Source organism: Schistocerca gregaria, chromosome 2, assembly GCF_023897955.1.
Source record: "Schistocerca gregaria isolate iqSchGreg1 chromosome 2, iqSchGreg1.2, whole genome shotgun sequence".
Lineage (NCBI taxonomy): Eukaryota > Metazoa > Arthropoda > Insecta > Orthoptera > Acrididae > Schistocerca > Schistocerca gregaria.
In genome coordinates this window covers 732,632,708-732,655,615 of record NC_064921.1, presented here as the reverse complement: position 1 = coordinate 732,655,615, position 22,908 = coordinate 732,632,708, and the positions used below count along the sequence as shown (strand labels likewise).

Below are 22,908 nucleotides of genomic sequence, written 5' to 3'. Positions count from 1 at the left end.
GATACCCAAGATTCTTTGCAGTTGCCAGTATCAATCCATAATATACAAAAAAAAAGCCGGGAAATTTACATGTCGCTTTAAATATTCATAAAAACAAGATAAGATTTCTTTCACGAGGTTAGACGACATTTCAAACTAAGAAAGACTTGTTTAAAAAAAATAATAATAATAACAACGTAACACTTGGCCGTTTTTCCTGTCTGTCGGGGTTATGAATAGATGCCTAGCTGTCAAAAAACTTTAAAAACAACGAGGAAATGTAATTAAAATAGTATCCAATAACATGATTTTATTGAATTACTACTTATAGTTACGTGTTGTTGAGAAATTGTAGGAAATAACACGAGTCGTTCTTCATTTGGCTACACGCAAACGCTAACCCGGACCCATTGAAGTTTTTCGATCACAGCTGGTGTTTATATTTCCCTCTAGCGTTTTCCTTGGAATGTTCAACTCTATAGAACTTTTTCTGACTGAATAACTACCATTTTTACTTTATTAATAGCAATCTGAAGTTGCCTTTTCTCCATCTGCATTTAGTAGAAACAGTCTTAGGAAAGTACCTGGTTGGCTTCTGTAAATAAAATAAATTCTGTAAAAAAATTTAAAAAAACAACTTTCATGGGGAGACTAATTATCCCAAATATGGTGTGGCCATCTCTCCTACGATGGAGCGAGTGGGCTGGCCGCACCAGGGAGACACCTGACGCTAACCACAAGAATCGAAAATTTGAAGCAGGCGGCAAGGTAAACTTACAATTTCGATGCGTAAGTTAAAATTCGGCTCAAATTTTTGTCTTCGTTCATATACAAGATAGTCTCGTGAATTTTCACTAATCTCTTTCAGCGAACATGGCTCGTTCCTGCTTCGGACAATTTCTCATCTTTTAGTTCTTGTAACACTGCGCTTCTAATTCAGGACTGTCCATTTGAAGTACATGCATAGATTAATTCCAAAAATTAGTTTTCTAATGGGAGTAAATATTCCGAGTAATTGAGTTTTCTGGCGTGCTGTTCATACAATTGTAGATTAGCATAATTAGTGCCCAGTTTGTTGTACACTGTATAACGCAATTTCAAAATGAATGCAACGCTCAAGTGATGTACATAATGAAAACAGAATATAATAAATTTACAGAATTGTCAAATCACACAGCCCGAAGTGGAATCGAAGGCATGTGCAGCGCAATTTTTTAATGAACTAGCAGCCGGACTTTAAGTGATCCTCTCAGTAAAAGATATTTACTCGTATATAATGCAATGAGATTTTTAAACGAAAGAAAACGTCGATCTCTCCTGGAAAAATGTAACTGATTTAAGTTTTTCTTTGGTGCAAACCACCTGAGGAGCAGGATGAACCCAATGGAAGTTGGCTGAAACTTTTTTTTCAGTTGTGAATGAGAATTGCAAACACAAAGTTAGAAGTTAATTTCTTGTAAAGGCTTCATTCTTGAGTTTTCTCGCTTTACGGTGTCGTACTGTCCGATAAAGAAAAAGGGTGCACTTTGTAACATTGAACACCACACTTTTGTGGAGTACTTGTCGGTCTCATTCGTGGTAACTTTATGGGTATGAAGAAATACTGCAGTACCTACAGATAACATTTCTAGTATCCGTGTACATTGAGGAGGAGTGCTGGTGATTATGTTCGTTACTGCGCATTAGATAATAGTCTGATAAACAACTGGCTGTCCAGACTGGCTGTTTGGTGTTAGTTCTGTAGAAGCAATGACTGCATATGAGTTTCGGCCATCTGCTAAATATTGCTGTTGCCAATCACGTAGCTCATTTGCAGTGGGCGTTATTGGATATTCTCGCGCAATGACGCTACCTAACGAGCAACATCGCTCTCGTAATTCCCTGTGTTGAAGCTGGATCGACGTATCGCTTACCAAACTTGCGTCGCTTGGATAGCGATTAGGAAAGCACCACTGTGAAGCATACACGAATAATTTCAAGTGAAAGCTCCTCGGCCATCACTCTTGATTTTTTCTCAGAATCCTGTCTTCCGCAACTAGCAGAGGATTATGTTTAATCGGCTGGAGGTGGTTGAATACGAGCCATCTGTTTTGTAATTGTGAAATATTTGAAACATAATACAAAACTGCCGTACTGTAGTTCGTAATTTCAAAATGCATTTTTGTACGGTCTGGAGCTGCAGTAATCGTAATAGTGTTGTTGACGTGGCTCTCTCCTGGGCTCTCATATCTGACTGCACTTGCTACAGTTCAGATTTTCTGTATACCGTTAATAGGGTGTAAGTGTTTGGGTAAATCACATACAAAAACAGTGAGAACATTCGTGAATCATTTCACAACCGCTATGTATGAGGCGTGTTTAGTTTTTGTTTATCGAACTAAGTTTTTAATAGGGGAAGTTCATGAAGTTGACCGAAAATGTCAATTTTCAAATAATTTTTATTTATTAGTAGAACTCCCAGAGCATAAGTTCTCGAAGTTTCAGTGACGAAATCGCATGCGAAGTGCGTGAAAAATAATTGAAATGTGACGCGACCCTCCTGCCTCGTTCGCGTTTTGAATCAACATGCCAATACTAGCTCGGTGAACGGTTCCGTGGATTACTTTCAGACTTGAATGCGATACATCTAGAAGGCTGTAATATATACAATTTGGTTTTATACATCGTCTGTGACTCTGTTTCGTGTCTTAGAAACAATAACAAACCAGCTGCTTCGTTTTTGAAAAATCAATTCTTGTTCTTTCCTGTGCTGCTGACGGAGACTTACGCAAATGTTCGATTCTTTCATCATTCAGTAATTCTAGAACCTATGCAGTGTGACACGAAAAATGCAGTATGGGCTACATATTTCCACATGGTGTCAACAGGTGAACGACCCATTCAATATCTGTGCCACATTACCTGGTGTAAACATTTGCAGGCTCGTAGAGATAACAACAAGGAGAGGCTTCCAAATTATATCCTGGATGTTGCGAGCCCACTTGCAGTTTTCTGGCCGACCCTGAATTTCTAAAAAGTATGCTCTTGGCAGAAACCATGCTCTAAAACCACATTTACATCTTCTACAGTTGTCAGAATCACAACTTACGATGCCGTTGTTGTATTTAATGATCGGAATGTAGGATGGATCAAGGTATTAGAGGCAATGGGCTTTAAGATAGGAAATGCCACTCAAGTCATCCTGAGAAAGATACAACGCATCTCTGCAGCTGGAAAGTCAGTTGAAGATGTGTGCTCTGTGAAGGACGAGAATGCAAAAAACAAGAAACCATAACAGATACCTGAAAGGGAAAGATAACAAATCTGAGGCGTTCTGAAAAATTGACACAATAAAAAAAAATAGCTTGAACTTCAAATTGTATTCCCTGAAAATTGTTTTTTTTTAAGGTTTACGTATCTTTTTCTCAGAATCTAAAAACCTAGAATTATGAAGTTTCGTACACTTTTTTCCATAAACCCAGGAAATGTTGCTAAACAATAAATTTTGAAATTGTGAGTGTAAGTTGAGGTGTGGGGATTTCGCTTGAACTTTTTGTTACAGTTACGGGATTATAATTTAAAATGATTAAAATTCTCATATTTGATATATTCAAAAAACCTCATGAGAAAAGGTAATTATATGCAAAGTGATCAAACAGAAAATTTTTTAGAAATGGCATTTGTAGTTTCTGTTTGAAATCGAAGTTTGTGAGTTTCGTGAAAAAGTCAAATATATATAATCGAAGTAATGTAACTGTAAATATGTTAATTTGATTTAAACCATGGTACAAAATTTCATTGCTACATCTTCAAAATAGTGGATTTGGTATATCTTTTAAATAGTGTGAATTTTTCATCAGCGTTCCTTCTTAAATATGTTGTTTCGAAATACGTTTATCTCACCTGTCAAAATATTAGCATTCCCTAGAATCAGCGCATTAAGAAGGATCGATGTGAAGGCGCTAGATATGGCGGAAAGGAGCTCAACTGACAGGGACCGGAGACAGTCGACGTGCGTTGTCACTTGCAGTCGGGCTCGAAATAGACAGGAGTGGCTGCTGTCAGTAAATGCAGGACCATTACAAACCAGTTTCCGAGGCAACATTGCAACTGCATTCAGTGGATATTTTGAGTCGAGTGCCACGCAAAAGGTCATTTCTCACAGCGTTACGTAACGCAGCAGTAATTCAGTAGTAGGTCAAACAAGACACTGGGCAGTAGCTGACGGAGTCGTGTAGTTCAGTCCGATGAGTTACAGTTTTGCCCCTCTTCAAATGATGCAATATATCGAAAGCACTGGCGGCCCAATGAAGCGTGTAACTCGCAGTGAGTGTGGAACGTGTAGTTGGGGCGAGTGGTGGTTCTTTGATGTCTTGAGGTACTTTCCTTACCATAAGTTGGTCCCGCTCATTCAGGTTACCGCGAACACGAACCACGATGTTTATTTCAACTTTCTCGATACCCAAGTGTGATCCTTTTGTTCTCTACACCTTCATGATGAGCGTACTGTGGACTCTCCTGTGGTGCAAGATGACAGCAGCTGTGTTCACAGGTCTGCACGCATACGCTCCTACTTTGACGCACTCTGTGCCACCCTTTCGCATTTCGATTGGTCCGCTAAATCACCAGACCTTCGTACAATAGAAAACACCTTGGCTTGCTTGTCGTCTCCTGGGAGTTACTAATTTCTTGTTCGATGTGCTTCGTTATTTTTTCGTAAATTTTTTCTGCTGTACACTGATGGTCTTGTGATTTGACAATGCACAGAGTGATTTTGTGTTTATACACAACGTTATATTTTTAGCTAGTTTTGCTTAACAATTTTTTTTATCGACATGTACGCATTGGACAAGCAATTATTAGCACCCATACTGTCCATTGTCCTTAGAGCAAGTTTCCAACCTTCCATTAGCATAAATTATTTTTAAATTTAGAATAATGTTCTGCAAGTCAGTGAATTCGTCATTTTAAGAGCGAAATCCCCGTAACTGTAATTATTGCCATGTTGATAACAAATCTCTTGGTATCCAGGTATGTGTGCGTCTACGTTCCCGTCCGCCCGAACTACTAGCCAACTACGATACCATTGCAGTTGCTTGCCCTCCCGTGTCCGTTATCAGAAACATGCAATGACGTTACAGTACACAAGTACAGTCGTGACTAAGGAAAACGCGTCACACTGTGAATGAATGCTTTCTAGACCGTTGTATTAGGTTGTCTCGTAAGTTCGTTTTGCTCGCGCGTTCCATTTATAGCGCCGGCAAGCCCTGCACCCTCCGTACCTGCCCCCTCCCGCCGCCCAGGACAACACAGTTCCCTAACAGGTGGAGGTCGACAACGTGACGCGCCATTTGAATACGGTATGGCAGTGTGTGTGTGTGTGTGTGTGTGTGTGTGTGGCGTTGAATTGAACAGCGTGAAAGTATGTTTACAAGCCATGGAAAGCAAGGAGGAACATTTGCGACGTCGTATTCTGTTCTACTATGGTAAGGGGAAAACCGCCTCCTGATGCCGGCGGAAGATATATGCTGTATACGAGGAAGACGTAGTAACGGCTCGAGCACGTCAAAAGTGATTTAGTAGATTTTGAGCTGGAAATTTTACCCTAATAAACAAACCTAGATATGGACGGTCTACGGTTACGGACGCGGAACGGCTTAATGAGTGGTAGTCACAATCCACGAATGATATTAGCATTGGAGCAGCGCGCTCGTGCTGCTGTAGCCAGGAACTTGAAGAATCTGTGTTACGTAAATATTCGCGATCTATGAGTTCCTCATCAACTGAGTGAAGCGAATTTGATTCAGCGCATGTCTATCTGTGACTCCTTATTGAAACGCAATCAGAATGCTCATTTTCTGGAACGGATGGTAACTGGAGACGAGGAGTGGATCGTATACAATAACGCCCGGATGAGCAAATCGTGGCACAAGACAGGGCAGTACCACTATTGGTTCCTAAACCAGGGCTGCATTCGAGAAAAGTTCTGTATGCATGAGGTTGGGTTGCAAAGGTATCCGTATTACGAACTTTTTCCGAATGAGACTATCACATACACTTCGTAGTTGGACCGTCTCAAGGCAGAGATTAATGGGAAACGACCGGATTTGGGACACTGCCTTATTTCACCACGACAACGCCAGATCACATAACTCTATGCTGACACGTCAAAAGCCTTCCGTCTTTCATCTGTTATATGCGATTTGAAGGCGGCGGGGGAAAAAGGAAAGGGAAGGGATTACTGATTTCAGCTGCATCAGGCCATCAGGCGGAATGAGTGGCGACGACCGAAAATGTGCACCCGACCGGGATTCGAACCCGCGGTCTCTTGCTTATTAGGAAGGTGCGTTAACCACAGCGCCACCAGGGACACAGTGTTATGCAAATGCGCAGACTATCTCGTCACGACTCACGTCCGACCAACATCCCCACGGAGCGTCACTTGTCTGCAGTCGCTGCCCATTTCCTTCATGCTTGCTACTCCGAGATTACCGTAGAAGGTCGGACGTTCTTGTATATCCACACCGAAGGAAGAGCATCCATTGCCCATCGAGGCGAGTCACTTAAATGAATGCAAACACACACTACGCATTCATTCACAGTGTAAAGTCAAAGAAACCGGTACATCTGCGTGATGTTGTGTAGTGCCCCCGACAGCAAGCAGAAGTGCCTCAACATGACTTGGCATGGGCTCGACTAATGTATGAAGTAGTGCTGGACGGAATTAACACCATGAATCCTGCAGGGCTGTCCATAAATCCGTAAGAGTACGAGGGATGTAGATCTCTTCTGAAAAGCACGTTGCAAGGCATCCCAGATACGTTCAACATTGTTTGTGTCTGGGGAGTTTGGTGGCCAGCTCAGAAGAGCGTTCCTGTAGCCACTCTGTAGCAATTGTGGACGGTGGGGTATAGCATTGTCCTGCTGGAATTGCTTAAGTCCGTCGGAATGCAGGTGATCTGACAAGAATCTTACGTACGTGCCACCTTTCAGAGTGGTATCTAGACGTACCAGGAGTCACGTATCACTCCAATGCACACGCCTCTCACCATTACAGAGCTTCCACAGTCCCCTGCAGACGTGCAGGATCCATGGACTCATGAGGTTGTCTCCATACCCGTTCACGTCCATCCGCGCGATACCATTTGAAACGAGACTCGTCCGACCAGACAACTTGTTTCTATTCATCAGCAGTCCACTGTCGGTGTTGACGAACCCAGGCGAGGCGTAAAGCTGTGTGTTGTTCAGTCAACAAGGGTACACGATTTGATCTTCGGCTCCAAAAACTCATATCGATGATATTTAGTTGAATGGCCCGCACGCTGACATTTGTTGATGGCCCAGCATTGAAATCTGCAGCAATTTATGGAAGGGTTGCACTTCTATCACGTTGAACGATTCTCGTCAGTCGTCATTGGTCCCGTTCTTCAGGATCTTTTTCTTTCCGCAGCGATGTCGCAGATTTGTTGTTTTACCCGATTCCTGGTATTCACGGTACACTCGTGAAATGGTCGTACCGGAAAATCACCACTTCATCGCTACCTCGGAGATGCTGTGTCCCATCGCGCGTGCGCCGGCTGTAACACCACGTTCAAACGCACTTAAATCTTGATAAAGTGCCATTGTAGCAGCTGGATCCGATCTAATAACTGTGCAAGACACTTACTGTCTTATATATGCGTTGCCGATCGCAGCGCCGTATTCTACCTGTTTACACATCTCTCTATTTGAATACGCATGGCTATACCAGTTTCTTCCGCGCTTCTGTGTATTTCATCTATTACGTTACATGCAGAATTTCCTGAATGGCAAGCGTCTCAACCTGTTGGAGGAGCGCATACTGAACGTCGAAGAGTTCATTTTGGAATAATGCTGTTTATAAGCTTCAAGAGAATAAGCAATATATAGTCGACAGTAGTGGTGTACACTGCAGGAAATAAAGAGTTTGTTTACAAAACCGATCTGTATTATTTAGTTATGTCACGCAACGACCTTACCTTGTGTGTGAAGTGTGGAAGCAGACAGGCCGGCAACCATTGTGTCGTAGTGTGCCCAGGCATTCTTTGTGATTGCGCTGTGACGAAAGGCGAACGATCTTACGAGACAAATCAATACACACTCGTGTACTACGAAGTGCCTCAGCGTGTCCTCTGGAAATGTCACGATATAAACTCAAGATATGATGATCGAAGCGTCCTCCTCCCAGGTGCAGTAATATTGTTGTTGACTAGTATTACCCAGCATGAAGAACTGGTAATGCGGCAGTAGCAGGAACCAACCTTATTACTTGACTACGTTGAGTCACACTCCGGTTAAAGTAGTCGCATTGTTACGCCGCAGTGCAAGCATGGAAGGTGAGGAGAAAGTGTCTTCGCGGGCAGGCGCGACGGCATACGTTATGTGAATGGAACTATTGATGGTGAGAAGAGCAGGGATTTATCGTACCGGCGGAGATGGCGACAGAACGTGCAGCCAAAATGTTAAAGTTGAACAACATGGTGATGTGCAAATTACGGAAGGATGTTGCAAGTTTATACACAAAAGAAGAAGATGCGAGGTGCTCGCTGTAAGTGTTTTGTTGACGATAAGCGTACGTGTAGTATGACCCAGCAATTTCTAGCTGTTACGAACAACATAAAGAAATACCAACTATGCGAAATTTGTGCAGCTTTTGTCACATAGAACTGATTTTAAGGCTATCAAGGAAACTCTTAGAAAAATAATTGTTCTGTCTTGAGATTTAGTTTCAAAAGGTGCCAAAATACACGTGTGATTTTTTACGAACATGAGGTCTAGTTGAAAAATGATTCAATTAGGTGAGATACTGATTCACGTACATTACACCGTAAATAAAGGTTGCAAAGTGACACTGAGTGAGTTGTACTCTAGAATGAAAGTGCCGTTCAACGTTTAATTGTTGTGCATGAAGGCAGTGATTTGGGTTTCTTTAAGAGTTCACTTCTCATATATGTCTCAAAAACTAAAATGTCGGATTATTGGTCGGAAATGGACCATGCAGTCCTTATTTGAGGAGAATCACATTTTACTTGTCTTTGACGAAACAAAATACACAAATGCTGAAACGTTTCCTAAATTAACAAAAAAAATTGGCGACAACCATGCTATCCTCCGTATCAAGCTACCTTGAAAACTGTTACACCAGTTTCTCGTACTGACAAACGCTCTCGTCCTCAGTCATTTGCTGGTGACAAAACATTCGATAACTCACAATGGGAGGGATGGGATCGACTTTTTGAAGCACCATCAAAATGGTGTTGGGTATACAAAAAGGGCTAATACGATGATCAAAACGACGTGTCAAATGATAAAAACAAAATAAATGTGATTAATTGAACAAAGTAAATGAATAAAATCATTTAGGTGAAGAACAAAAAATTTTGAAGGTTCCTGCTGGGACTCAAACTGGCAATGGCTGGCTCACCACACCTGTGTTTAATCCCGTCCACTATGCCACTACTTTTTGCAACATAGCTAATTTTAATGGTGTAGAAAATCACGCGAAATACTCCGTTGATTGCTCGCAATGTCGTTAACCATTCTGAATATTTCTAGTCGTTGTAAGTGTCCAAAATTTATGTAAACAGCAAAGTTCGGCCATTGATAACTTCACCATTATTTCCCGTAATGTGCGTGATCTGACGCCTCCAGTAAATAATAATTTTAAAAAAAATCTACGAAGTCGGTGATACTTTCGTTTCACAGAGCTGATTTACATAATCTACTCGTTTTGGATAAGTGACATTCGGAAACCGATATTTGACGGGGTTAGCAAAATAGATTCTCGGCCGTCACGTAAACACAACAGCGAACACCGCTTTCAGATTTAGGTATTAATTTTAGTCTTTCGGATACTGTGTCGCTTGAAAACGTGGCGATAGACTGGCGGCATGTAATACCTACCCGCCTGTAGGAATGTAGGAATGCACTCAACACTGCCTCCCCACCATGTTTCTCGGGCATGAACACTGCGGTGGTGCCACCGCGGCGAGGTAACTACTTGGCTTTGCCAAGTAATAAGTCGTATTTTCCATGTTTTACACAGTTTCAAGCGATAACGGTTATAGCGCAGATATGCACCCGATGTCTTCAGACTTCGAGCTGGTTGTCCCATTTTTAGAGAGGTCTAGACCGACGCGACGTTAAATTCTATTCTCTGTGTGAGAGGCTCTAGCTTTGTGAATTTGCGCTTTTATTCGCTTCACTCGCTTCATCCGCCGTGATGACCTGCGTCGGGACATCACGCGCCGCGAAATGGCCGCTCTGCAAAATGAGACAAAGCTGTGTGTGTGTGTGGGGGGGGGGGGGGGGGGGGAGGTGAGATGGAGAGAGTGGGGGCGGCCGGCAGCTGCCTGGCGCGCGCCTGAGAGAAACATGCCGGGCTTTGTGGTGGCACGGCTGCGGCTTTGGCAACTGCTCCGTAATTAAACCGGAATCCTTGCGCAGTTTCCTCCTCTGTAATCGCGTGCGCGTTTCACACGTGCTGCCGATTCCCCGCGCATTCTTCCGATCCCCCAGAGCGGCTTAACCGCTGCCCACCGTTGGCTTGTAGTAGCTGTCCGGTCTTTTCTTTAAGAGGGGCCGTCCCCTGTACACCTCTTGGACTCTACTCCTTCCCCGTTCGCATGTTCCTGCCTTCATGGCCTGTTTGATCGTAATGAAGGATTGTGAGAGTTGGAAAGAGGAAAATTTTTGGTGCTGAAAAATTGGTTAGGGGAAATACCTTCAGAATTACAGAGAAATGTAACGATACCAAAGAAGGCATGTGCTGAGAGGTGTGAAAGAACCATGAGTCATAGTTGCAAAATAGTGACACGAATTACTTGCAGAAGCAAGGAAAAAGGGCAGACGACGACTTCGGAGGAGAACAATTTGGGTTTCGGAGAAAAGAAGGAACACGCGAGGCAATACCGACCCTCCCGTTTATGTTGGAAGATAGATTAAAGGGAAGCAATGTACGTTTATATGCTTAGAGAACGCTTTTGACAATTGGAATAGTCTCTTTCAAATTATGAAGGTAGCATGGATAAAAACAGGGAGCGAAGAAAGGGAGTGGGAGAGGGTTAAAGCTTATCATCGCTTCCCAGCTGTGAAGGAATACAAGGAGTAATTCCGAAAGCGCTCTAGTGTCTGAAAGAATACCAGGCAATTGCTGTAGACCGTTTTCAGTTGGACTTTTCTATAGGACCAAGTGTAACAGAACAAAGACTGTTTTAAATAATACAACTCAATTAATTCAAAATTGTAGCAAATGGATAGAATGGCGGATAGCAGCTTTCTGTATAAACCACCAAGCTGAAAGAAAGAACGTGGAACTACATTTGTAGGCCAAAAGACGTTGTTTAAACATTGATATTGCAAAAGAAAAAATTACTTTCCATACAAGTGAGGTAAAAAGAATAATACGAAGGTGGATTGACAAGTTTTCGGAACAGAATAGAAAAAAAGTACTTACATCACTGACACTTTTTTCTATTTTTCATTGCAGTCTCCTTGTAGATTAATGCACTTGGTCCAACGATCTTCCAGTGACTTGATCCATCTCGAAAATGAGTTTCCTCCAGGCCTGCAAAATACTTGTCAATTCTAGCTCTCAGTTCTTCGTTTGAAGTGAACTTCCGTCCACCAAGAAAAATTTTCAGTTTTGGGAAGAGATGAAGTCTGGCGGGGCCTTATCAGGTGGTTAAGTCGGGTGTGTCTACAGTTCATATCTTAGTTCGTGTAATTTTGCCACGGCGATGTCACACGTGTGCGAGCGCGCATTGTCTTGATGGAAGATGACTTTCTTCCTTGCTAAACGTGGCCGTTTTTCGCGTATCTTTTGTTGCAGTTTGTCCAGGAGCTTAGCATAATATTCACCCGTAACTGTTTGCCCAGTGGGGAGATGATCTACAAATAGAGTCCCTTTCACATCCCAGAACTAACGCCGAAGAAATTGTCTTTGCTTTGCTTTCTTTGGTGGTGGAGAATTAGCATGTTTCCACTGCTTTGGCTGTTGTTTTGTGTTTGGGATATAGTAGTTACCCAAGTTTCATCTGTCGTCACAAACCGGCGCAAAAAATCTTGTACGTTTCTCCTAAAATGGTCTAATCATTGTTCCGATATGTTCATTTTGATGTGTGTTTTATCCAGCAATTCTTGCGTTAAAATGTGATGTACCCTTTGAGATGACATCTGACAAGCGTGAGCAATTTCACGCACTTTCAATCGGCGATCCTCCATGACCATTTTGTGCACTTCTGCAATGATTTCTGGAGTAGTGACACATCGCGGCCGACAATTGCGGGGAATATCATCTAAGCTCTCCCGACCAAATTTAAATTCATTTGTCCACTTGGCAAGAGTTGAATATGAAGAAGCAGAGTCACCCAGTGTAATATGGAAATCGGCATGAATGTCCTTTACGTTCATATCTTCCTTTACGAAGCACTTAATCATTGCTCGCATTTCGATTCTTTTTTTTTTTACATCCCCGCAAATCACGACGCGGGAACAACAACAGAGCCACGTCACCGCTACAGCTGTCTTCGAAGAGCAGTGACATAGCACGTGTTATAAGGCAACAGTCCAATAAATATCACATGAACAACTCGCTGCGCTAGCGCTGACCTCTCGTGGTGGTTCCGAGAACTTTTGAAACTACCCTCGTATAAATGACTTACCTTACGCCAGAAGACTCAAAAATAATAACGTATCTGAGACCTGGTAATCAAAGAAGGCAGGATTCGGTTACGATTGTGGACGGGGCCGTAATCAGTTACTATTGGTTCCCTTTTCCAACTAAACACATTTAGTTTAAAACTGTAATTCGAGACTCAGCAATAAATAAAGATATCACATGTTGTTAATGAAGGAATAGATAACTGTGTAATTAATAGTGCTTTCAGTGCGTAACAATTTACGTAATGAACATAAAATACAGACAGAGCAAAGAATGTTATAAAAACAAGCCAATGTGATCCCAATTTCAATTTGAAGGCGAGTAACCACAGTCACGGCTGAAAGCCTTTAACGCCAAGAACGGCAATTATAAAAAAAATTAGCAAAAACACTGTAAAACAGCAATGCAATAGAAAAGGTTAATTTAAAAAGACAGGCAACTGATCACCAAACAGGTGAGACAATATGATGGTAAACTTGGTAGCACAACCATTTAAACCTGCTGTAACGCCAAGAATGGCAATTATGTAAAAAATTTAGAAACATACAATAAAACAGCAAATATAATAATAAAACACAAGGGCCAGTCACAGACGGTGCACCAGGAATCAACCTCTGAGTAGGTCCGGCAAAAAACACTTTCGCGAGCGATGAGACAGGCAGCCGAGAGTTGCATTCACTTCACAAGATGGTAACTCATACTAGTGGCAGTCCAACGAATGACTAAAGATAATCTTGCTGAGGTTAGCTGACGTCAAAAAATCCCAAATGCTAAGATGTAAAAATACGCCAAAGCCGGAACCGGCGGTCTGGACTCCACCCGCAAAATACTGTGCTTAGAGCGCCTGGAACAAGAAAGGAGTCACTACCACCAGAGTAGAAGAATAGCCAACCAATCTACAAACAAGAAAGCTGTCAAAACTACACACCTCACTGGACAGCACCAGCAAGGCGATGAAACATACACTGCCCTTACACACACTAACCGCCCAGGGCAGGTATCTGGGGCGTTAGCGGCCACGAGGCAGGGAAAATACCGCTGGTTGAACTTAACAAATAGGAACAAACTGAACGCGATAAATAGTAATTAGAAGGCCAAGAAAGCAAATCAGATCCGCCTTCCGCAAGCACTCCACTCGCTGCTCTTGGCCTCAGCAACACTATGAGCAGCAACACGAATCCAAGTCACTGGAGAATCGCAAGATCTCACGACGGTGGAGGTTTCGCTACTTGAATTGAAATGCTCTCAACTTAAAGCTTGCAGGATCCGGTTTACGACAATGTCGTGCACCCCCGTGACCACAGGCCTTCGATCCGGTAGTCCATGAGCGCCGCTAGCAGTCCCGGCGTGTTTCCCCACTGCACGGACCTGCCCCTCCTGAGTCCCCCTTCCGAACTGCACATTGGCACGACCCGAAAGAGCAACAACGTCGCCCAAAAGATAGGGCCACAGTCACTACATATCGATAACAGGCACTCCTGTCACTTGCGGACAGGCATTGCTTGCGAAACCAAGTGGCGCCAGTCGACACGAGAAATAGACAACCAACCGCAACCATGTCAACTAAACGATACGGCATGGCCTCCAACAGAGGACGGAAACCAATCAGTACCAACACGGCTGAGCACAGCTCAGTATCCATCAAAAAGTAACGGAACGAGATTATTCTGTCAGCCTCCCTGAGAGAACGGCGATTTATATTACAATTAGTTTGACCACTTCTCGGCAGGGTAAAACATACTGAATGGCCACTTTTTTCGTCCTGGCCGCGTTACCACGATGTCCCATACCGATATTACTATTTCTTGGTAACCAACACACATTAGTATGTTGTATTAATATTATATTAATTAAAAACAGTAATTGTACTCTCACAGCAAGAGCCTTAACCTGATTTCGTATTACTTGCTGCTGATAATTCCACATTTGGAAATGACCCTGTCTATAATGCCCATTCGTGTGTTCGTGTTTTGCCCATTTGGCATATATAGCATTATCAGCTGATCGCTGCTAGTTGCGCACGATCCTGGGATGAGAGCATTTGAAAGACAACCAATAAAATATTCCCCGTCTCACTTTTATTAACCCCGCATTGGTCGCGATACGTACTACTGCGGTTGTGACGTAAGCGGCGAACTTCACTTAGCTCATTTTTTAATATTATTCTCTCCGTACATATTTTCGTTATTAGTGAGGAAGAAAAATAAACACTAGAGATCCTGATTTTGCTGTTGGTGGAAGCATATTATTATAAAATACGGCTTAGTAACGGGAGTCGCACGAACAGTTTGTTCGGGCCGCAATTTTGCGACTACTGTTGCCGTCCCTATGTAATAATAAAGTCCAAAGTAGTAGTAGTAGTAGTAGTAGTAGTAGTGGTGGTGGTGGTGGTGGTGGTGGTGGTGGTGTATCGCAAACTATGGTTTCCTAGCAGTAGGGTACGGAGCCACTATATCCATAGAATTTGTTCTATGCAGTTAAACTGATGCAACATACAACAGTTAGTGGAGACATCTGGCCGATACGCCGGCCTGGGTAGCCGAGCGGTTCTAGGAGCTACAGTCTGGAACCGCGCGACCGCTACGGACGCAGGTTCGAATCCTACCTCGGGCATGGATGTGTGTGATGTCCTTACGTTAGTTAGGTTTAAGTGGTTCTAAGTTCTAGGGGACTGATGGCATTAGAAGTTAAGTCACATAGTGCTCAGAGCAATTTGAACCATTTTTTTTCCCCCGACACGTTTGATAACCTGTGTCCCAAAAAGCGCGCATTTCGAAGAAGGTTAATTTGGAAGCTGGGGGCCAGGGAAGGAGACCGGACGGGCGCGGTGCGGCGGCGCCGCAGTGCGCATGCGCGCGGGCGCCGCGGCGCGTCCCGGGCGGCGCGGCTGGCCGGGGCAGGCCGGGTCGGTGCGGCCGGCGAGGCGAGGCGAGGCGAGCGCGGCGCAGTCGGCTGCGGCTACTGCAGCGGCCATGGCGTGGGGCTACTGGAGCGCCACGTCCGTGCTGCCCGACCGCGGGCGCTCGCCGCGCCGCGCGCAGCAGCAGCCGCCGCACCCGCGCCACGACCACCTGCACCAGCAGCTGCCGCCGCCGCCGCCCGCGCCCGCCGCCGCCGCCGCGGACGCGCTGCCGCCGCCCCCGGGCCCGCCGGCCGCCGCCGTCGCCTCGCGCCGGCCCTCGCTAGACCTGGGGCCCGGCGGCGCTCTCGCCGTCGTGCTGTGCGGGGGCGCCGGCGGCGGCGGCGGCGGGCCCGGCGGGGGCGGCGGCGGGCCCGGGGGCGGCGGACTGGGCCGGTCGCTGCAGCAGCACCAGGAGCACTGCCAGCTGCACCAGTCCGCCCTCGTCGAGTGCCACCGCGAACTGTCCGCTTCCGAGGACGAGGACCCCGACCCGCCGTACGCCACAGGTGCCAGCCACTGCTCTCCCTGCTCCCGGCAAGCGCGCAGCTCCGCCTTCCCCTGTCGTCTGCGCGCGAGTACCACCGCACTCTGCTTCATTCACGTCATTCGCTACCATACTCGTTTAGCTGGTCACACCACAATGACATGCCGATTATTCTTGTTTTTCGTTTCGAAACGCATTAGTGTCGCGCACGTGCCGCATTAGTTCGGCAACGAGCCACATGGAAAATCGGTTTAAATTTTACGAAATAATTCATCAGAAAAAGTGCCTTAGTGGTAAAGTGCTAGACAACTAATACTACGTCTGGCAAGTACTAGGATTCTTACCTGTCACTTACAACTCCTTTCACTGCTTTCAGAGTTTGTTAAACAGAAAAAATGCTTATTGCAGCCGTGATCAGTAGTCCACGTTAAACGGTCGATCAACGATAACATCTTCAAAATGAACATGTCTAGTAAAGCACTGTCTTCTTCAAAACAACCTTCGGGCTGACGGCAGCTTTACCATTTTTACTTCTCGCTAGTCTTACAAGACAATCGAAACACGTAATGCGTCGGCTAGAAGTGTGACAGTGGCATTGTAAATGATTACGTTCACCGCACGTTATTGAGTGCAATAATATTTAACAGCTTCAATAATAGCACCCACTGCTTCTGAAACCTTCTCCAGCATCAAGCCTAAGCGGCCCGTACGTAAGTCTGCTGATAAAAAAAAGGATCACTTTACCGTTTTGGCTACCTGTAAACATGCCATGACATTTCGTTCACAGTCGTGTCCTTCTTGCAATCAATCGTCCGTTGCCTTCAAATAACTGAAAACCGTTTGAGAGGAAACTATCTTCTGAGTTTATTCACAAAAAACTATAAAGAACAACTTACAGTTACCTGAGGAAGTGGCGAGAAATTTGAATTTATCTGAGAAAAGGGGAATTGCTACAGCCGTATTATATGCCGCAGCAGGCTCTTGTGTGGTCGTACAGCCATGGTTACGTTTGAGGAAGTAAAAAGTGCGCAATGAAGTTACTGGCCTTTAAGATCACGTGGAGTTCGTGCAGATACTGAAGCGTATCAAAGGTTACCTCAGATATTGAACAGTATTCAGTCTATGGGATCGCAGCAGCAAGTAAAGATTTCATGAATATGGTTTCAATGGGACATGTTAACATATGTGGACAATGTATGATGTTCCGTAAAGATCGCGAAGAGAATGAATCAACTATAACTGCGGATACGGAAAAGGAGTGCACTTCTGGCCTTTGGACAGCGGAGAAATTTTAGCAACAAATATTTCGTAAGAAGCGCAACTACTTCCACGACCTGCAACTTTTCTCAGTTCCTCAGGACTCTTTAAATGTGCACCTGTAGAAGCTGTCCGTAGGTCTGGAGCATCATGACGACGTAAAGCTCCTGGCATTTTTAAAGTGTGCAAATTCTCGCGGATGTTGCCCTGTATTTTGGATACGAAGGTCATCCTACATGTATCTGTTTACATATGAAGATATTTGGAAAGTAATATCCTTGCAGGCTACTTCCAGTGCCGTCTAAAGCGAGGCCCAAAGGCTTTTAGGACACTTTCAATCACACTTGCTAATATAGATCTTCATGTCAGTAGAGAAATGGCGTAAGGATGCGTGCAGTATTGTGTTCATAACTACGGCGATTCAGTTTCCCAGATAGGACTCGTAGGTTCGTACATATGACTTTGTTATTGTGGCTGGGACATTACGCTTCAAGGAACGGTCGCAGGTTCGAATCCTGCCTTGGGCATGGATGTGTGTGATGTCCTTAGGTTAGTTAGGTTTAAGTAGTTGTAAGTTCTAGGGGACTAATGACCACAGCAGTTGAGTCCCATAGTGCTCAGAGCCATTTCAAGGAACGGGATACTCGACTGTAAAGATAACCCGTACGATGTAATGAAGGTGGATGAACAGCTGCGTAGCAGGTGGTAAGACGTCTCCATTTAAATATTTCGAGGTAGAAATACGAAACTCAACAGACGTTTTTCTTTTTTTCTCCTGGGGTGAAGTTAATAAGTCGATACTTACTTTGAGCCATATGATAAAATAAACAGGCCGAGCTCTCCAGTGGCTTTGCAGTTTTTGAGACATGACATGTGTACCTGTCGTAGATCTGTACTTAAAGATTTCCGTTCCATGTTTTTCGATACGTGAACTCTCCGGCCAGATTTCGCTTGTCATAGAATAGTCAAGATTCTACTGTGTTAATAAAGATTCTTCGCACGTGAATGTATGAATGTTTCCTTACGAATTCTGCCTTTTACAAGCGGCACAGAGTGCTTAATGTAATTAAATATGTAAATTATGTTTTTCTGCTTCTTACTGTGCTCTAGCTCCACATATTCACTGAATCCCATGATAACTGTGATGGGGATAAACTTATATACATCTAATAATTCTGTGAACTTGAAAAATTTGCCACCTCTTTGTCCTTCATTCGAGCATCACCTTATCTTCAGTCCATGATGTGGTAATTCATTTCGTTGTATACCGTCTCTTGAAATTCTATATAATGCACATTGGCAAATAGTTGTTTCCCACAATAATATTAATGGGAAAGTAGGCCAGAGAATCTTAAGTTCCTAAAGATAACAATCAGCCCTATCAGCGAGTGCGACTATCGCATTATGTTCCTCCATCAATGTGGGAAACTTTTCCCTGAAGTTGTCATGTGAAATTTTCCATCTATAGGTATTCAGTGATACGAATTGTCTTCGAACATCTGGTTCTGGCTCTTGTAGTTAGATTCCAAGATAATGGTGGCGGGTATGCGAAAGAGAAAAGAACGCTGTAAAAGAAGAAGATCCCCAGCGGCATGTCAAGGAATGTCCATAGAGTTCACAGTTAACGTAAGAGAAAATTTAAAGAGTCTTGAGAATAAACCTTAGATTTTATGCCGTTGTAGTTACTTTACACTATGACGCTGCACAATATCCAGAATAATTTTGTATTAAAGAAATTTTAGTTTCACATTTTCCCTCCGTACATGCCATTCTAATATCCTAAATCGAACTGAGGTCGTATCAAGGGAGAGGACGTAATGTAGCAGCGTACCGATGATTTTGTTTGAATGTGGCGCCTATCAATATTAATTACTTATGGGTATGGAATCGGTGGACAATACTACCAGTATACTAAAGCAATGGTACTGAGATTACTCCGACTACCGAAAGGATAACCATCATCGGATGCCATTTACAGTAGACACTCTCACAATTTCGGCCCATACACTGCTGTCAGTTACCGAGTTATGCGAGCCTCACACTGTGTATGAAAGTTAGACACATGGAAAACTAAACTACGATCATATTTACCTTCTGTGAGTTCTTGACGGGTAGAAGTTCAACAGTCACAAACCTGACACTGCTGCACTGGAGACGAAAGTCACTCTTGGCGTGGAGATAGTATTGCTGCTCACACTTTTCAACCTACAGGATGAAAATGATTGAAATGTACGAAATAACATATATTGGTATTCACTACGGCGTAACACACTTTATTCAACAAGTAAATGTCACTACAGATATTCGAATTTAGGTTATGACATGTTCCATATTCCTGCCATCATTGGCGTTGATGTGGTGCAGAGGAATAGCGAAATTCTGCATGAACCGTTGAAGTGTCGGAACATCGATACTGTCGATGACCTCCTGAATGGCTGTTTTCAGCTCGGCAGTGGTTTTGGGGTTGTTGCTGTACACCTTGTCTTGAATATAGCCGCACAAAAAGGAGAAGAATATGGTGGCCAATGGAGGCCCATGCCAGTGGCCTCTGGAAACCCCAGAGCCAGAATGCGGTCCCCAAAGTACTCTTCCAGGACTTCAAACACACTCATGCTTCGATGGGGCCGAGCTCCGTCTTGCATGAACCACGTCTTATCGAAATCAGGGTTACTGTGGATGATGTGGATGATGTCATCTTCCAAAACCTTCACGTACCCTGCGGCAGTCACCGTCCCATCAAGGAATAGCGCACCGATTATTCCGTGACTGCACATTCCTGACCACGCAGTTACCCGTTGAGGGTGAAGGGACTTCTCGATTGCGAAATGCGGATTCTCAGTCCCCCGAATGCGCCAACTTTTCTTATTAACGAACCCATCCAGACGAAAGTTGGCCTTCTCGCCATACCAAACCATACTAATTCCCATCATACCAGCTTCCAACCGTGCAGTTTGAACGTTCTAACGCAAACCGTTCAGAAGTTATGACTATTTTATTTCATACAGTTCAATAATTGTCACCCTGCAATACATTTACTCAACCTCTGTGCGCATCGTACAGAAGTTGTGTGGGTAAACATAAGCCATAAACAACATGTTCCACCTACTGTATATTGCCGAATACGTTCTGTGGTATATTAGAGGAAGGGGATTGGGTGTTTTCGATGGGACCTGAAGTTAAGCTCACGCAGTTGCTTACGTTTTTTTGCTTGAATCAGTGAAAATAGTGTGGAATCCTGCGTTTCAGCAACGCACTGCTCTCTTCAGATGCCTGTGTGCTATTGTTACTTTATGCTGTATGACACACAATCCTTTGAAGCACGAAGATTTTAGTGGAAGTTGGAGTTGCGCTGGGTGTCTTAAGTATTACCTCCCTTGTGGCCGCATAAAGTGCTCCCAAGACGCAAGTGGTCAACTAATATTTGGTAATAAAACTCTCACAAGCGGAAAAGTTAAGCTCCATAAGACAGACACCGACCTCAATTAGTCACAAGAAAGATAAATTCGAATAGAACAGAACCTGCAGCATTGGACCATCGAGATATCCTGTTTATAATTAAAAAATCAATAACGTCTGGAGGGAGTTAAAGAATGATTTGAATGTTCTGTAAATTTTATGGTGAATTCAATGACACATTTTTCAAGAAAGGCCACCAGAAGAAATGTCACCTTAACAGTGATATTCTACCAAGGCGTCGCATAAGCGTGCTACACGATGAATCACTACTGCATTGTACTCTGTGTGAAGTCCACTGTTCAGGAGCTAAAATTCTTACATCTTTACCGACAGAGTGTTTTCAGATCCCAGTTCGCTGAAAACTGACTCTGCCGTAGCCCCCATCCTTAAAAAGAAACCTACCGTGAGATTGACTGAAGGGTGAGACCTGTCTCTATGATGGGATACACACGTAGAACTTACGATCAACATGAGGCATATTCCCGTGAAAGTAAAAGCACCACAACAGCAGATACAGAGCGAAACGCAGAGAAAATTTGAGTTTTGTCTCTCTGGATTGGCAGTGTAGGTGTTCTAATGAATGTACTAAAAGAATTAAAGACTGCTGAGTAGCTTGTCACTGTCTTGGTCGCACAGAAAAATCGTAGAAAATACTCCTGTTTCTTCTACAGTTAATGAATAGTAGTGGAGGCTTCGGCGAAGCTATAATTTTTCTGACTTCATTGGAGACAAATATTTCGGAACCTGATTTTATTACAGGAAATACGCAAAAAATAACCTTGGTAATTGATTTGATGGATTACATTGTAGAGCAAACTTGAAAACCTGTTAGCATATTCCTACATAGTGTAACCAAATAGGAGCACCAGAATTTTGGTTTTGTCAGGTTTCTGCATGCAAACAGTTCCTCCGTTTCAGATTATCACCAGTGCACAACTTCTCGTCAGCTATTGACCTCCTTAGGGAGGGGTAATAAATGGTGATGGATTAGCTGAAAACATACAGTATTTGGCGGACACTCCAATAAAAGTTGTTGAGTGTCACAAGTACCCACATGGTGCTTTTATCATTTACTATTATGGCCTTAAGCTAGCAGTAGCTACGTGGTGTTGCAGCAAGTCGCAAACAATGCGGTGGACAGAAAATAATTATTGAATTATTCTACAGAAATTCCGTCAGCGTTACTACACCGCATTTGTCGTATCTCTCGATGTATTGAATCGACATCGTATGGTGCAGCTGCAGAGCGCTATGCGTCTGTCGGTTTTAACTCAAAGGTTTTAAAATTCTCAGACACTTCCTAAAACGAGAGGAAGAGGAATGTCAACTAATTTTTCGCCCTCGCAACCTGAAAGCTTGGTCGCATAATGTTCGTCGTGTATCATTTGACATTATGGGAACGCCATCATGATAGAGTTGAGGAATTTACAGTAACGCTTATACTATCCTCGTTGGGACCCGTAATGGAATCAATTCCGTTCCACACATCTGTAATGCAGCTTAGTAATTCGAAATGCTACTTCTTTTTGGGTTAAATTAACGTTATTCGACCGAGCGGGGTAGACCAGTAATTGCGATTCTGGATTCGCTTCCGGAAACATCAGGGTTCAATTCCGCGTCCAGCCATCCAGGTTTGTTTTTCGTTGTTTCCGTAAATAGATTGAGGCCATTTCCGGGATAAATCCTTCGGAAAAGACGCGCCCCAATTCGTCCTCTCCGTCGCCCAACCGGACCTTTGTGTTCAGTGTAATGGCATCGTTGTCGAATGGTGGTTAAATCCTGATCTTTCTTCGTAGTTTTTTTTTCATTAAGGTAGTTATCTGAGTCTACAGAGGCACTTAAATCACTTGGTAAGCGCCCGAGACTCGACTGCAGTTCTGTCCGTCAATAGGACACCGCCACTTGCTATTTAAAAAAAAAAATACTTAGTTCTTAGCTGCAATAACTACATTGTTTTTGGAGTGCTCTGCCTTTAAACTATTTCTTTCCATATGTGGCATGGCCTCATTCGCGAAGAGGTAGGTCAGTGACACACACCAGTTGAAGGCAGTGGAACAGTGAACGTACCTCGATGTTAGGGGATTTAGTAGTATAGTAACAGTTACAGTCACAACTACGTAATTAGATCTCTTATACAACATGTTGCAGAAAATCTGTGTGTCATGCTCTGCC

At 43.7% G+C, this 22,908-nt stretch overlaps 1 protein-coding gene across 6 annotated transcripts in view; it reads left to right on the top strand.

Annotated features, from left to right (window-relative positions):
* LOC126334869 (atypical protein kinase C) overlaps positions 1-22,908 on the top strand; it is a 704,619-nt gene that overhangs the window by 268,470 nt on the left and 413,241 nt on the right. Inside the window, exon 1 of one of the 6 annotated variants that reach the window (XM_049997566.1) lies at positions 15,905-16,045. The exons of the other annotated variants lie outside the window; for them this stretch is intronic. The gene's annotated coding sequence lies outside the window, so the exon portion shown is untranslated. Of the gene's footprint in view, positions 1-15,904; positions 16,046-22,908 lie in introns of those variants that run through there. 6 annotated transcript variants of the gene reach the window in all.